The sequence below is a fragment of the Spinacia oleracea genome, chromosome 3, assembly GCF_020520425.1.
Source record: "Spinacia oleracea cultivar Varoflay chromosome 3, BTI_SOV_V1, whole genome shotgun sequence".
In the NCBI taxonomy this organism is placed as follows: domain Eukaryota; kingdom Viridiplantae; phylum Streptophyta; class Magnoliopsida; order Caryophyllales; family Amaranthaceae; genus Spinacia; species Spinacia oleracea.
The window spans coordinates 54,569,225-54,585,248 of NC_079489.1; the positions used below are offsets into that span (position 1 = coordinate 54,569,225).

Genomic DNA, 16,024 nt, shown 5'->3' on the forward strand with positions numbered 1-16,024 from the left:
ACAATAAATTTATTATACACTTTATACGTGCAAGAACTTTTGCTACTCCATCTGTCCCAGATTTTTGGCTGCATACCTATGCATGCAGAGCTGAGTGCATATGAGCTTTTATAGACATCGTGAAACATATAAAATTGAACACGATGATAAAAACAATTGAACATGAAAAAAATATCCTTCTTCCTACTTGTTTTTTGAGAAATAATAATGTAGACTAATTAAGTAATATTAATTAATATATCAGAAACTCTAGTACGTCCACACAAGTTTAATCATTACGCTACATTTTGGTAGAGAATTATCATTCGAAAAATAATCAAATAAAAAATATGAACATTGATGAATCTTTTTCTACTTCTATGTTCCTCTTTCCTCTATGTTTCTTTCTCTCTCATCTGCAACTTTTCTCCATCTTAATAGTTCTTATTTGCCCCTCCTCGTCGATAAATTTTCTACCATCAATTGCAAATGGATTGAGCTTACCAACTTCTCCTCCACTTCTTCTTCGACTCTGTCTTTTTTCCTCCTTGTTAAATTCTGAAAATTGAACATAGAACCTTTTTTAATTAAAAATGAACTTGACAGGATATCAAACATTGTATGAACATTAAATTTCTAAAACTGAACATTGAGTTTTAAAAATTGAACATAACCAAGAATAATATGTGATTTTTTAGAAAAAAAAAAGAGCCTATTATTGATTTAAACACATTTACTCCAAAATCGAGTATTAAATATTTTTACAGTAATTTAAATTTACAAACCCCGAAATCGAACATGTATATCCTTATTTATGAACATGAGACTTAAGAAACTGAACATCACACAAAATTATTGAAAATATATTAGTTTTATAAGTTGAATTTAGTTGAACATGATTTTATATAAGTTGAAAATAAGACTTTAGAAACTGAACATCACACAAAAGTATTGAACATATATTAATTTTATAAGTTAAATAGTTGAACATGATTTTGTATAAGTTGAACATAAGACTTGAGAAACCGAACATCACAGAAAAGTATTGAACTTATATTAGTTTAATAAGTTAAATTTAGTTGAACGTGATTTTGTATAAGTTGAACATAAGACTTGAGAAATTGAATATCACACAAAAGTATTGAACTTATCATAGTTTTATAAGTTGAACGTGATTCTTTATAGGTTGAACAAGAGAGTTGAAAAACTGAACATCACTCAAAATCAAGACTAACAAAGTAGTAAATTAATCATTTCTAAAAGAAGAAAATATATGTTCAACGATATTATCAGCGTAAAGTAGATGAAGCTAATATTAATTATTATGCTTAATGAAATTAATCCATATTAAACAACTAAAAATTAAACAATGTAACTTGAGTTAACATTTCACAATTACACAAATTACATAATTAGATAGATGTTTTTGGTGCAAAGCATAAATTGATAGATAATCACATCATATTTTGTTCTAGTAATCTCTCTCAATCACAAACAAACATCGTTCTTATTACTGTTGTTGCTTGCATTTTAGTTGAACATGATTCTGTACATAATGCTTTATAAATTGAACATGAGACTTGAGAAACTGAACATCACACAAAAGTATTGAACGTATATTAATTTTATAAGTTAAATTTAGTTGAACATAATATTGTATAAATTGAACATGGGACTTGAAAAACTAAATATCACACTAAAGTGTTGAACATATCATAGTTTTATAGGTTGAATTTAGTTGAACATGCTAAATTATAAACTAAACGGAAAATCACCTTTTTAGTGGCATATTCATCCTACGAGGAAAACACCCAAAAACAAAGTATCCTTACAATCGTCCACTGCCTTACACAAAATTCTATACAAATCACACTAATTTCTTTAATAAGTTGGATTTAGTTGAACATAATTCTATATAAGTTGAACATAAGACTTGAGAAACTAAACATCACACAAAAATATTCTTATTTATGAACATATCGTAGTTTAATAAGTTGAATTTAGTTGAACATGATTCTTTATAAGTTGAACATTAGACTTGAGAAACTGAACATCACACAAAAGTGTTCTTGTTTCTGAACATCATCTTTTATAAATTGAACATCATATTTTAAAGTCAAACATGATTAACTATAAACTGAACATGACAATATTTAGACTAGCCACTTTTAATTTTTCAGTAAAGTAAACATGATTCTGTACATAGTTCTTTATAAATTGAACATGAGACGTAAGAAACTGAACATCACACAAAAATATTGAACATATATTAGTTTTCCAAAAAATAAAATATACGGAGCATTAGTTTTCCGCATTCCAATCAACTAACCAAAAGCTCGCAACAAGGAAACAATTCCAAAAGATTAAGAAGCAAATATGTTAAATGCTCTCTATTATACAAGGAGGTGGTTTATGGTTTTACATCCAAGTTCAATGCAAAATCAATGGTGGCAGCACAAACAGATCTATATCCTCTCTGCTAAAGTACTGCAGAACCACTGCCTTACACAAAATTCTCAGTATGTGCATGTTATCAAAGCAAACGACATCAACAATTTCATAACTCCTGAAAATTCAATTCCAATACAAATCACACTAATTTTAACTAAGGCAACTTCTAATTTCCACCAAAACAATCTCAATTTCAAAATCAAGAATTTCAAGAAAAATAAGAATTATACCTTTTGAGATCGTTGAAGAACAACAACACCATGGTCGGCGACAAGCTTTGAGCACCACCACTTCTCTGTCTTCAAATCAAAGTTTAACAAACGGTACTCCTCTCAGGAAGAACACGATCTCCGATTCTGATGCGAATAAGGTGATTTCTGGCGATTTGACGGAAGATTAGATCGGCAATCTATGATTCAGGCGAGAAGTTCGTCGCCGACGAAACGAGAATGTGGAGGTTTTGATGAGAGAGAAAATGGTGAGAGAAAATGAGGTTTGATGAATGAGGAGAGGTTAGAAGAGAGAGAAAAATGGGTTATATAATGTGGTGTGGTTTTAGCTCATACTCCCTCCGTATTTATTTAAGGGATACACTTGCCTTTTCCGGCCGTATTTATTTAAGAGATACACTTGCCATTTTTAGTAACTTATCAACCCCACCATCTAATTAAATAATATATCTAATTTACCCTATGACCCACCATACGATTAAACAAATAATTTCATAAACCCATCCCACCTCCCACCCCACCAAAATGACATGGTCCCCATTTGTTTACTTATTAAAATATCTACCCAACCCCACTTGCTTTATTATTTTATTTTATTCAATTCTCCTTCTTAATACCCGTGCCCTGCCAAGTGTATCTCTTAAATAAATACGGAGGGAGTATGCATTTAGAGATAGGTGCATACCTATGTAGCCATTAATTATTACTCCATCTGTATTTTAAAAAGAGATACACTTTCCTTAAACGACCGTATTTGAGATACACTTTCCTTTTTTTAACACGTTTTGATCCCCACTTCCAATTATATTAATATTTCTCTTTCTGTGGTCCCCACACTTACCCACATTATATTTTTACTATAGGAAATAATTCACCACTACTCTACTTTCATCTTATTTTAATAAATTCAACTCATTTTTCTAAAATTACGTGCCAGTCAAAGTGTATCTATTTTTAAAATACGGAGGAGTATAGGATAGTGAGTGGATAAGAGTCGAGCATCCACATTACACGCGAGGGGGTAAAATCTAATATATACATCGAGAACCTCCCTTATAATGAGAACCTCTAATAGTTGTTAGATTAAAACAAAACGGACGGAAAGTAAACATAAGATCAAGAAAAGTAAACACAATATCGACAGAAAGTAAACACAAGATCGGAAAAAGTAAATACAACATTGAGTAACAGTAAACACAATATAATCAAAAGTAAACGCAACATCGACAGAATGTAAACACAAGATCAAAAAAAGTAAACACAACATCGAGTAGAAGTAAACACAATATAATCAAAAGTAAACACAATATCGACATAAAGTAAACACAAGATTAGAAAAAGTAAACACAAGATTATAAAAAGTAAACACAACATCGGATAAAAGTAAACAAAAAATAATGAAAAGTAAACACAGCATCGACAAAAAGTAAACACAACATCAGAAAAAGTAAACACAACATCACAAACGAATAAGAACTAAAAACCCTAATTTCATTTGTTCGAAAATATAAATTGAAAAGGGGTTTACCTGGGCAACGGAAGAAACGAAAAATAAATCCCAGAATATGAATTTAGAAGAAGAAGATATGAGAAAGAAGGAGGAGGAGAATGAAAGAGAGAGAGAGAGTGAGAGAATTCGCAGGGGAGGAGGGAGGAAGAGAGAGAAAAAAAAAATCTGAAAATTGAGGAGTTGGGGGAGGTCATTCAACGCGGGTAAATTACCATTTTACCCTTACTAACTTCGAAATTTTGGGTAGCTTTACAACCATTAGATTCAATTGATCAACGACTGAGATTAGTTCTCAGTTCTCATCTTAAGGGGTGGTTCTCACCAGATCCTGATTCTATATATATATATATATATATATATATATATATATATATATATATATACACACACACACACAAAGGGGAGCTTTTTCCAGAGATTTTGGAGTGCCACGTAGGATTCCACATCATCCTATTTAATTAACTAATAGATAAATAACATTAGAGGAAGATGGGATGACACATGTCATCTAATAATCTATGGTCTTCCTTTTTAAATACTAGGTATTGATTGATTCTATGAGATAGTCTCTTTGTCAAGTGAAACTCATTGAGAAGCTACAATTTTCTCGTGATACGATTCTGAGTAATTCATGACGAATATCGTATAACTACGGACATTATTATTAGATTTTATCGTCCCGATCATCAAGGTAAATACCCTTAAGTATTAATACTTACAAAAGCCATCAACATCTTGAGCTTAAGTGGATTCCTAATATATAGAGGATTTCAATGGCATCCCACTACCGAAAGAGTATGAGTAATTACTCTTAACTACGAAGTATATTCTTAAGCAACTCCTTTGAATGATCGATCCAACTTCAAGTTGTTCGTTTGTTAGATAGTCAGTAATTGAACTTCTTTAAGTGATTTTTGTTTATTGACTGGAATTATTTTGTGATTTTGTTTTTCTACTACTAGTGTCTGCCCGTGCAAATGCACGGGAAATTAACAGTATTAAAATTTTAACCAAATATTTTGAGAAATACCAACAAATAAGAATTTGATGTACATAATATTTCAAAACTATAATTAAGAGATTATGTAATTATTTCTTATTTAAATAATGTTATATGTATATTACTACCTCCACTTAAGTTGATATTTACACTTTTCGTTTTCATTCGTTTCATGATATTCTTTAAATTGTATTTTATTCTATTTTTGGACATGAAATTTTATTATCTTATCTCTGGTACCTCACATATTTATCACTTTTCACTCATTTTCTCTTATTTTATTCCTTTTTTCTTCATCTACACACCTTTTTCCACACCCTCACTTACTTTATCATATTTTATTCAATTATTCCACTTTTTACACACTCTTCCTTTTTTGTTTTAATATTTGTGCAAATAGTAACGGTAGATAACTAAATAACATTATTAAACGGAGGTAGTATGATTTACAGAGGTAGTATGATAAGGAGTAATAATGAAGATTCTAACCTTTTTAAGAAGAAAACTCAAAACTTGGATAGCGATGTGATGGCAATGGTATGCCATCAACTTAGTTTGAGACCTGTGACGATACAATAAAGCAATATCAAACACCGCATTTATGCCCAAATTATCGCAACTTTAGAATACAACTATTATTTTGATCTAAAAAGAAATGTAAGAATTACTCTGTACGTAGTATAAGATTAAATGAAGTGTTTCCCTCAATAAAAAAAGAATAAATGAAGTGAATTTTTTTGACAATTGAGGATGGATATTTAAAATGCATTAAAGCTTGTAAACATGCTAGAGAATTGGATTTTCTTTAGAGCATGCATTTAGATCATGATGGAAAATAACCTAAGAAATAGAATGGTGTGGGTTGTTTTTTTCTTTTTGCTATGGTGGCCAGGTGGGTGTGTTGGGTGGGGGCGGTTGTTTGTCGTAGTGTGCAGAATTAGCACGGGAACTTATAGTAATAGAAAACCAAATAAATGTTTTTAAAATTTCTTAGGTATAAAGTTTTTATGAGACAACGTAGAACAATTTAATTTGAACTTCTTTTAGATAGAACAAATGCAGTGCTTGGTTTAATTGTTAGATTATAATGTACCTTTGTACAGTATATATTATTTTTGAAATTACTACGCAGTACGTACTACGTATAAAATAAAGAGAAGTACTTCGTTCATTACTACTCAAAAGAAATTATAGTTCGACCGAGGTCAAATGTATCTTTAAGGACACCAAAAAAAAATCATGCATAAAAATAGCTAAAACGCAAAATATTATAAGCACACATGCCTAAAAAGTGAAAATATTAGGTTTATTAGAAATAAAGTAGTTAGAAGTATTAGTAAACGAAGGTGTAGTAGACACACCAATTTTACTTAGTAAGATTATACAAATTTATAATTTAGATAAGCAGGTTGAAAAGAATCACTAACAACTTGTCTAGATTTGAATGACAAAAAATTGACCTGATTAAAATTTTGGGGACAAAATTACCACACATATGTCGTACATTTAAGAAGTTGATCCAATGAGACAACGAAAGAAAACATAAATGTCATAAGTTGAGCATTTGTATTCCTAGTACATAATGTTGGAAATATGACTAATAGCAAATGAATCATAACAAACTTATCTGAATTACTAATAGATAAAATGTAAAAGGCTTATCTGAAAATGTCATGGCGTGACAAAATATCACTGCCCTAAAGTTGAATTTGCCCCGTTACATACACACGACCTCTTAGCAATCAACCTCCAGGGTTACACGACGTCTACCTCGTTGGTGTAGCAAAGAGGTAGATTGAGAACCGAATTGACATTGCCCAAGAACTCGAAGAACAAAGTGTTTGAAGAAATTTTTATGGAGAAGCTAGAGAATATTTTTGTGTGTCTTTTCCCTTGGTAAGAGAATGTCTTATATATTCTTTTATCAATGAGCCAAGAAAGGAAGGTAATTAATTTGTGACAATGAAGTTGGAAGGTGAATCAATTAGCCCATAATTAGAGAGAGAAAATCAAGGGAAATGCAATTGAATAGTCAAACATATTATTATGACCTTTCACGAAATCAATCACGAATCCAATAACTTATTCTGTCCAAAAATATAAGAGGCTATTTTAGCAATGGGAAACATTTGTTCTTTTGAAGCAAAAACCATTTGGAGTGAACAAAACTCCAACAATCCCCCACATGATTCCAAAGAACAAAAAATTGAATAGAGAGTTGTTGGGCAATGGAGACTCAGTTGTGTAAGTGTCAATGTCTTTTGGACTTGAATTAACACCCAGTACATACAAACATGTCTCACATTCGTATTAGGTAGATTTCTCTTTGAACCTATCACGATGTTAGTGAGACATATATGCGCACTAAACTTCGCTCAGATCAAGACGTATTCTCGCAATTTGTAATTTTAGTTGCCCCACAATTACCTGGATTTTCATGAATGTGTAGACACCTACTTTTGTCCCCATTCCCGCAAGGGAAAGGTTCGATGATGAAAGCATAAAAACTCCACTTGACAACGCATCTCCTATAAAATAAACGAATCTCGATTCCCCATTTCATTTTACCCGAAACCTGCTATTTATGGAAACCTGCTAAAAATAGTAATTGCCGTAAAAGGTAGCTTCTAAAAGTGGCAAATCATAAAAGATAGAAACCTGTCAGAATTAGGTGTTGCATTCCAACATAAATCCTAAATGAGATAGAAAACCGCGAGAATCTTATTCCTAATAGGGTTCGGAAATAAGAGTTACGTATTAATTTAAATCCTAACGAGCCTAGAGTTCGTAACGGGCCCAGACGCATTCCGTCACAAATTGATACGCGCTAAAAGACTCAAATTAATCTCAAACTCTACGGATTTTAGAATCCGAATCTGACTAAACAAAGAACTGCCCAGACCCTATTTTCAACGCCTGGCTCTGGGCGCCGAAATCTTCGGCGCCCAGGCCTGGGCGCTGAAAATAAATGGGTACGTTTATTTTCCTAATTCTTTGTGGATTAGAACTCTGCAATTCTATCTTTCCACGAACTCTTCCCTATAAATAGACCCCTAGTTTCGACGTGAAACAACACACAACAACACATAATATACTCTGAGTATTGACTCTAAACCCCTCAGCCTAGGCCTCTCGCTGCGAAACTGTTCACGCGTTCTGTCGCAATCGATCCATAAATCGAACAGAACGTATCCTGTCCCATAATCGAGATTCGTTAAATAAAAAGGAGAAATAGCAAAGTCAAAGTGGTTAGTTTTCTGAGAACCGTGACACACCTCTTAAGGGTGCGTCGTAATGTGTCCCTTTTCGATGATTTAACCGCTTTCCTCACCCTTTTTATGAACTGTTAAACTAACCTAATATGATTTTTCTATCACGCCTAATAAATATAATATTTTTGGGAAATCGGATTATCGTGCTAGGTCCCTTAATGCTATTTAAATCAGATAATCACGATCGAATTAGTATTATATGTTGCATATTGCTAAAATCAATTCAGATTAGTTTAATAGTTAACGCATGTCCCTTCAATTATTTATGCTGAGCTAGTAAGGATATCCTGCCTCTGGAGTTATCGGCGAGCGAATTACTCCTCTCGGTAGTTACAGTCCCCCGAACCCTCAATCTCTACCTTGCGGGTGTATATTGAGAGATCCCCACACCAGGGATCACAAGGGAACCTACGGCCATCGTGGTCAAACATAATTGCACTCCCTTTATGTCACGATAACCGGGTTTTGTCAGTTTTTCTCATTGTCGTTAAAAACTGAATGGCGACTCCTATATTACTAGTCAATTGGGTGTATACTCACAGGAAATTCAATTACACTTGATTGAATAAAAAGAATCGTCACACCCACGAGGGACAGGTCACGCATTAGCCTCGCGCTTTTTTCGACTCCCTCACAGAATGCTCTAGAGGTCTAAGCCTTAGGAATCTCATAGAGGATTGGGCGCAACCCCCACATTCACATAGGTAAGCTAATCAAGTTTGTACTGTCACAAACCACCTTCACAAGGCTATGAACTTATTAAGAGGTTTAGCTCAACCTTACACATATGACAGTAAGAAATATACTACATCACTTTATTAATAGGAATGGTTGTAGTACAATACTTGAGTTCTTTTGTGACTTCGTTTGACCCATTGAACTTAAATATTTCTAAGATGGGTATCAATCACAATTTACTCCACATAGGCTTTAAAACCCATTTCTTAATGCTGACTCCAGCACCAAATTTCTACAAAGGCCTTTGCTGAGGGAATCTCAACATTCCTCTCACATTCACGTGATCAATATCACATTTTTTCCGATCAATATCCATGCCACAAGCATAAATATACAAGCTCCTCAATTATATCTTGTAAGTCACAACGTATGAAACTAATGGAGTTGACTTCACCCACAATGAATGTCAACCAATAGAATTTTCAATTAGTTTGCATTTTTCATTCCCCGTATCATGCACAAACTATTTCACATTTCCAGTTAATTAAATCATTGTACCTGACAACCCACATACATATTTTCTTGTGAATAACAATGTGAAGAAACGGGAAAAAAAACATCTTACCCCCCACAACGAACCATCAACCAATAATTTTCTTATTGCAGCATCCGACAATATGGACTCTTAACGCCATAGTAGACTCGTCACTTTCTATTACTGAACAAGATATCAAACATACTCATTTGATAACCATCTCATGGTACATTTTAGTGATTATTGGAGAACACTTTTACAATCTCCACCTGCAATACATGACTGCGTGACTGCCTACACATTATGCTTATTGTAGAAGCAACATCAAGTCCAGAGTTAATTATAAAATATGATGAAGCCTTCAAACATACTAGCTCGCACATTCAGTTTATGAGAAACTAGCTATTTCTTCATAAATTTCAATAATAATATGCTAAATTCTTAAAAAATGGTACTTGTCAAGCACTTTCGCTAGATAATCAAGTTTAGGTAGGACATACCTTTAACAACTCATTTATCTCATTTAGGCTTCCATCTTGTATTGTGAAAAATAAAAACATTAGTTTCATTCAAAGCATTCACGTGTTTACAATGCAACAAAGTAGGATTTACACAAGGCATATGATCCCGATCAAAGCCAATCGTATATGAACACACACATGTATCAAATTCACTCATGACAAAGTCATGAATTTAATATGAATTAGAAATAACTAAAATAGTTAAACATTGAGGATTTAGTGAACCTATTAATCATTAACCTTGTCCTTAACCTCAACAAAGCCACTATCTCTAAAAAGGAAAATTAAAGGTTTGTGATTAGATATTGGCTTCTTCATGGTTTGACGAATCTCACTTCTCTCAAGGATAATAGAACATAACTCACAGATTTATCCACTTTAATTGGTTACACTCAAGACATGAGCATCAAATTATACTCATAAATTTATGAAAAAACTTGTGAGTCTCATTCACTATTAGAAAATACCTCATGACCTTATTAGTCATTCGACATAAAGAGAAAAAACTTGCTTCTGCTTATAAACAATGCAAAATAAATGAATCCACCTCAACTAGGTCTTTCAAAAGTATTGATATACTTATACCTCGTGCATGCAAACATGTTAACATAATGATGTACGTTTACCAACTCCACATTTCATGTTCAAAAGATAAACTAGGTCCTTAATACCGACTCTTATAGAGTAGCCTTTTAGTAACAAACTTGTAGATTTAACACACTGGACTTAGATACACCCACCTCAAAACTTTGATTAGTGGAGGACATAAAGTTCTCAAAACTCAATAGTGAAGAAATATAAATATTTTATATTCACTCATGTCTTGAAGGAATGGATATAATAAAATAAGAAGCAGACAACTCATTAATAGTGGATCAGCCTTCTAATTAGTGCTACCACACATTAAGTACTCCGCATTACTACGAAGTAGTAAAACTAGCTCATTTGCTTCAAGCACCCATATTGACAAACACAAAGTATTGACAAAATAATACCACACGAGGGAGATTATATATATTGAAATTAGTTACATTTTGACACGACATAGTCCAGATAACCAAACTCCACTTATGGCTTATATATATTGGACTAATTGAATCGGGAGTCAATCTACGTAAACTTGACTTATTGTTTGATTTTAGTGAACCAACACTCTATTGTTTAGAGCCTTAACTATGCTCCTCTTATTCCTATAAGATTATTTCACGGTAAATAACAAAGTGAACAACATCACCAGATTGCTACTGCATATGTACCATCAAACAAAGGTTAATCAAATCAACTTGCTTATGGACGTACCCAAAAATGTATCAATAGAAAAGGTGTTCCACACTTCCACTTTTACCGTAAAGATTACGATAATTGATTCATCCAAAACCATGACCCAAAAACCAGAAGGGTTGAAAACCCGTATCGATCCATTCAAGAATAAACAAGGAGAGAAAATCATGAAATAATCTTAAACAGAAGAAAACTCATTAAAGACATTAATATGGTTGTTACGAAATGAGCCCACTAATTTCGTCCAAAAGTACAGCTTATCCCATTAATTTGAGCAATAACTCCATTAAAAATTGCTAAGTTTTTCCATCTTAAAAAAAAATACAAATTGAAATTTAAGAATTGTACTGGGAACCCTGTAGAAGTAGAATCAACGGTTATCAATTTGAGAATTCTTCATTTCTTCGTCCTCCATGTTCAGGCTTAATTAATTCATCCTATAAAAGAAAAATGATTCCCAAATACTTTGTACGACACAATCGGAACCAAAATATCAAATTCATGGAACATGCACTAGCCGCACAAATAGATCAAAAGGAACGATAATCGCAGAGTATTTAATTTGCTCCTTGCTGGAATCGAATCCTCATACAAACGGAGTTGCCCGTTAGACTTGATAACAACAAACAAATTATAGGATCCTCAGTAATCACTAATCTATTAGACATAATAAAGAAAAATAAAACAAAAAATTCAACTTTAGATTGTTGGAAATAGGATTTTTTGCCAAAAAGGACCTTTTATAAACGATTTTTTGCGAGAAAGGACCTTTTATGACGAAATTGGTGAAATGGGACCTAAAACATAATTTTTTTTGTTGATTGGGACCTTTTACCGATTTTTTGGAGTTGACCCAAGATTCCGGCAAGGACTTTGGCACGTGGCAACCGGAGAGTGCTACGTGTCCATTTAATGATTAAAAAATAAAAAATAAATTTGCCCAAAATAAAAAAAATATTTTGCCTAAAAAAAAAAGTTATCGAATTTTTTTTTTGCCCCAAATCGAATTTCTCTTTTTATGCCCCAATTTTGCGAAGAACCCTAATTTTTTCGAAGCAAAATTAGAACAATTGAGGAGGAATTTGAGGGGAAAAAATAGCAAACCTCATTCGTGTGGCTATGAATAACAATTCGTGGCAGACAATTTCAGTGACGAACTTTAAGGCAATTGGGATTTTGGAGGTAGAATTGGAGCAAAAAAAAAAATCGATTTGGGGCAACAAAAAAAAATCGATTTGGGGCAAAAAAAAAAAAATCGATTTGGGGCCAAAAAATCAATTTCGATTTGGGGCAAAAAAAAATATCGATTTGGGGTAAAAAAAAATTCGATAATTTTTTTTTTTTGGGGGATTTTTTTTTTTTTTTGGGGCAATTTTTTTTTTTTTTTTTTAATCATTAAATGGACAGGTGGCCTTCTCCGGTTGCCACGTGTCAAAGTCGTTGCCGGAATCTTGGGTCAACTCCAAGAAACCGGTAAAGGGTCCCAATCAACAAAAAAATTTATGTTTTAGGTCCCATTTCACCAATTTCGTCATAAAAGGTCCTTTCTCGCAAAAAAACGTTTATAAAAGGTCCTTTTTGACAAAAAACCCTTGGAAATATGACTAATAGCAAATGAATCATAACAAACTTTTCTGAATTACTAATAGATAAAATGTAAAAGGCTTATCTGAAAATGTCATGGCGTGACAAAATATCACTGCCCTAAAGTTGAATTTGCCCCGTTACATACACACGGCCTCTTAGCAATCAACCTACAGGGTTACACGGCGTCTACCTCGTTGGTGTAGCAAAGAGGTAGATTGAGAACCGAATTGACATTGCCCAAGAACTCGAAGAACAAAGTGTTTGAAGCAATTTTTATGGAGAAGCTAGAGAATATTTTTGTGTGTCTTTTCCCTTGGTAAGAGAATGTCTTATATATTCTTTTATCAATGAGCCAAGAAAGGAAGGTAATTAATTTGTGACAATGAAGTTGGAAGGTGAATCAATTAGCCCATAATTAGAGAGAGCAAATCAAGGGAAATGCAATTGAATGGTCAAACATATTATTATGACCTTTCACGAAATCAATCACGAATCCAATGACTTATTCTGTCCAAAAATATAAGAGGCTATTTTTGCAACGGGAAACATTTGTTCTTTTGAAGCAAAAACCATTTGGAGTGAACAAAACTCCAACACATAAATGCTTTTAGTTTTAGCCAATAGTCACTGCCCCCCATTACCCTTGCGGCATTACCAATTCAATCCTCGCAAGAGAGAAATAAAACAGTCTCTATAACAAAAATCAAATTAAACAATAATAAATTGCCTCTCCTTTCTGTAGACACCTACTTTTGTCCCCATTCCCGAAAGGGAAGGTTCGATGATGAGAACATAAATCTCCACTTGGCAACACATCTCCTATAAAATAACAGATCTCAATCACCCTTTCATTTCAGCCAAAACTGCTATTTATAGAAACCTGATAAGAATAGTAACCGCTGTAAAAGGTAGTTGTTAAAAGTGGCAAAGTCATAAAAGATAGAAACCTGTCAGAATTAGGTGTTGCACTCCAACATAAATCCTAAAAGAGATAGAATTTGCATTCCTGGTATAATTCGAAAATAAGAGTTACGTATTAATTAAGCTCCTAACGAACCTAGAGTTCGTAACGGGCCCAGACGCATTCCGTCATAAGTTAATACGCACTAAAAGACTCGGATAAATCTCAAAAGCTCTGTATTCTAAGAGTCCAAATCTGACAAAGAACTCGGCCCAGATCCCATTTTCAATGGCTGGATCTAGGCGCCGAAATCTTCGGCGCCCAGCCCTGGGCGCTGAAAATGCCTAGGGCCGTTTTATCTCCGGATTCTTTTTGGATTCGTATCTTAAAATCTATCTTTCCACACACCCTTTTCCTATAAATACAGCCTAAAACCGACGTGAAAATGACACACAATTCCATAACCTGAGTATTGACTCTAGCCTTAAGCCTAAGCCTCACGCTGCGAAATTGATCCGGCGTTCTCTCGCGCGCAATCGACCCAAAAGTCGAACAGAACGCATCCTGCCCCTTGTAGCTTGATGAATTAAGCCTAAATACTGGAACATTGCTTAGAAACCCGAGATTCGTTAAATAAAAGGAGAAATAGCAATGCCAAGTGGTTAGTTTTCTGAGAACCACAACGCACCTCTCAAGGGTGTGTTGTAATGTGTCCCTCGTATGATTTAATCGCTTTCATCACCCTTTTTATAAAATTGTCAAACTATTAAATTGATTGATCTATCACGCCTAATAAGATAATACCTTGGACAATTTAATTATCATGCTAGGTGCCTTAAATCAATCTAAATAAGATAATCACGATCGATTTAGTATTATGTGTTGCATATTGCTAAAATCAATTCAGAATAGTTTAATAGTTTAACGCATGTCCCTTCAATTATTTATGCTGAGCTAGTAAGGATAACCTGCCTCTGGAGTATTATCAATAAGCACTCCTCTCGGTAGCTACAGTCCCCCGAACTCTCAATCTCTGCCCTGCGGGTGTACGTTGAGCGATCCCCACACCAGGGATCACAAGGGAACCTATGGCCGTCGTGGTCGAACATAATTGCACTTCCTTTATGTCACGATAACCGGGTTTTGTCAGTTTTTCTCATTGTCGTTAAAAACTGAATGGCGACTCCTATATTACTAGTCGATTGGGTGTAAACTCACAGGAAATCCAATTACACTTGATCTGACGACGTCACGCCCACGAGGGACGAGATCATGCATTAGCCTCGTGCTTTTTCGACCCCCTCACAGTGGCGACTCCACTGGGGACGTTAATGAAATACTCATGCTCGTAGGTAATCAAAATAGCCGAAGGGTGAAACGATCCTACCCCGCGTTTATTTCCCTTTCAAGTTGGGACGACCTTAAAATCAACATATTAATGTGAACGGACAGAACCGCATAACGAATCTTGGCTCTCTTGGCATGTTTCATCTCGGGAGTTGGGAATAAGGATACCCATCGCCACCCGGGGGGTGCATACGCTTCGAATGTTGTCCACTCGACACTTTCGCTAGTAGTACACCTATCCCAAACCCAATCGCTCGCCCACTAGGTCCCTCTCATTGGTGCATGCCCCCTTGGCTTACATCGTGATTGGCCTCTTGGGACGAAATTCGCTCGTGAATGCACTACCCCGACCGGGGCATGTGTTGGATCGACGATAGAAGGGGTACCATGCCGCGCGCAAATATTACCCATAGAAGCCTATCATAAACTACGTGACATATTATTTTGCTTCATGTTGTAATGTTAGTTACGTGTAGCGAATTATGTGATTGTGTGTGACAAATAATACTAGAAAATCAACGACCCTAAAAATTGCCCAAACATTTATAAACACCAATTGGCCAAAGAGTTATACCAAAATACGTGTTCCGCAGCCCCGGGCGATCGCCACAAAAATAAGCGACGCCCAGGACAGCCTGTAACGGATCCCACAACGCTGCATAACGCGTAAATGACGTTATTAGGCAAGCACGCAAAATTAAGTCGTATGTACGAAAAAAGGATAGATGAACA

The 16,024-nt window shown here is 34.3% G+C and overlaps 1 long non-coding RNA gene across 1 annotated transcript; it reads right to left on the bottom strand.

Moving 5' to 3' along the window:
• Nucleotides 1-218: 218 nt before the first annotated feature.
• LOC130470339 (uncharacterized) lies at nt 219-4,557 on the bottom strand. The gene is made up of 2 exons (XR_008930514.1): nt 2,661-4,557; nt 219-537 (listed from the first exon to the last, which is right to left on the bottom strand). It is a non-coding gene; the product is annotated as an uncharacterized lncRNA (long non-coding RNA).
• Between the last annotated feature and the right edge of the window lie 11,467 nt (nt 4,558-16,024).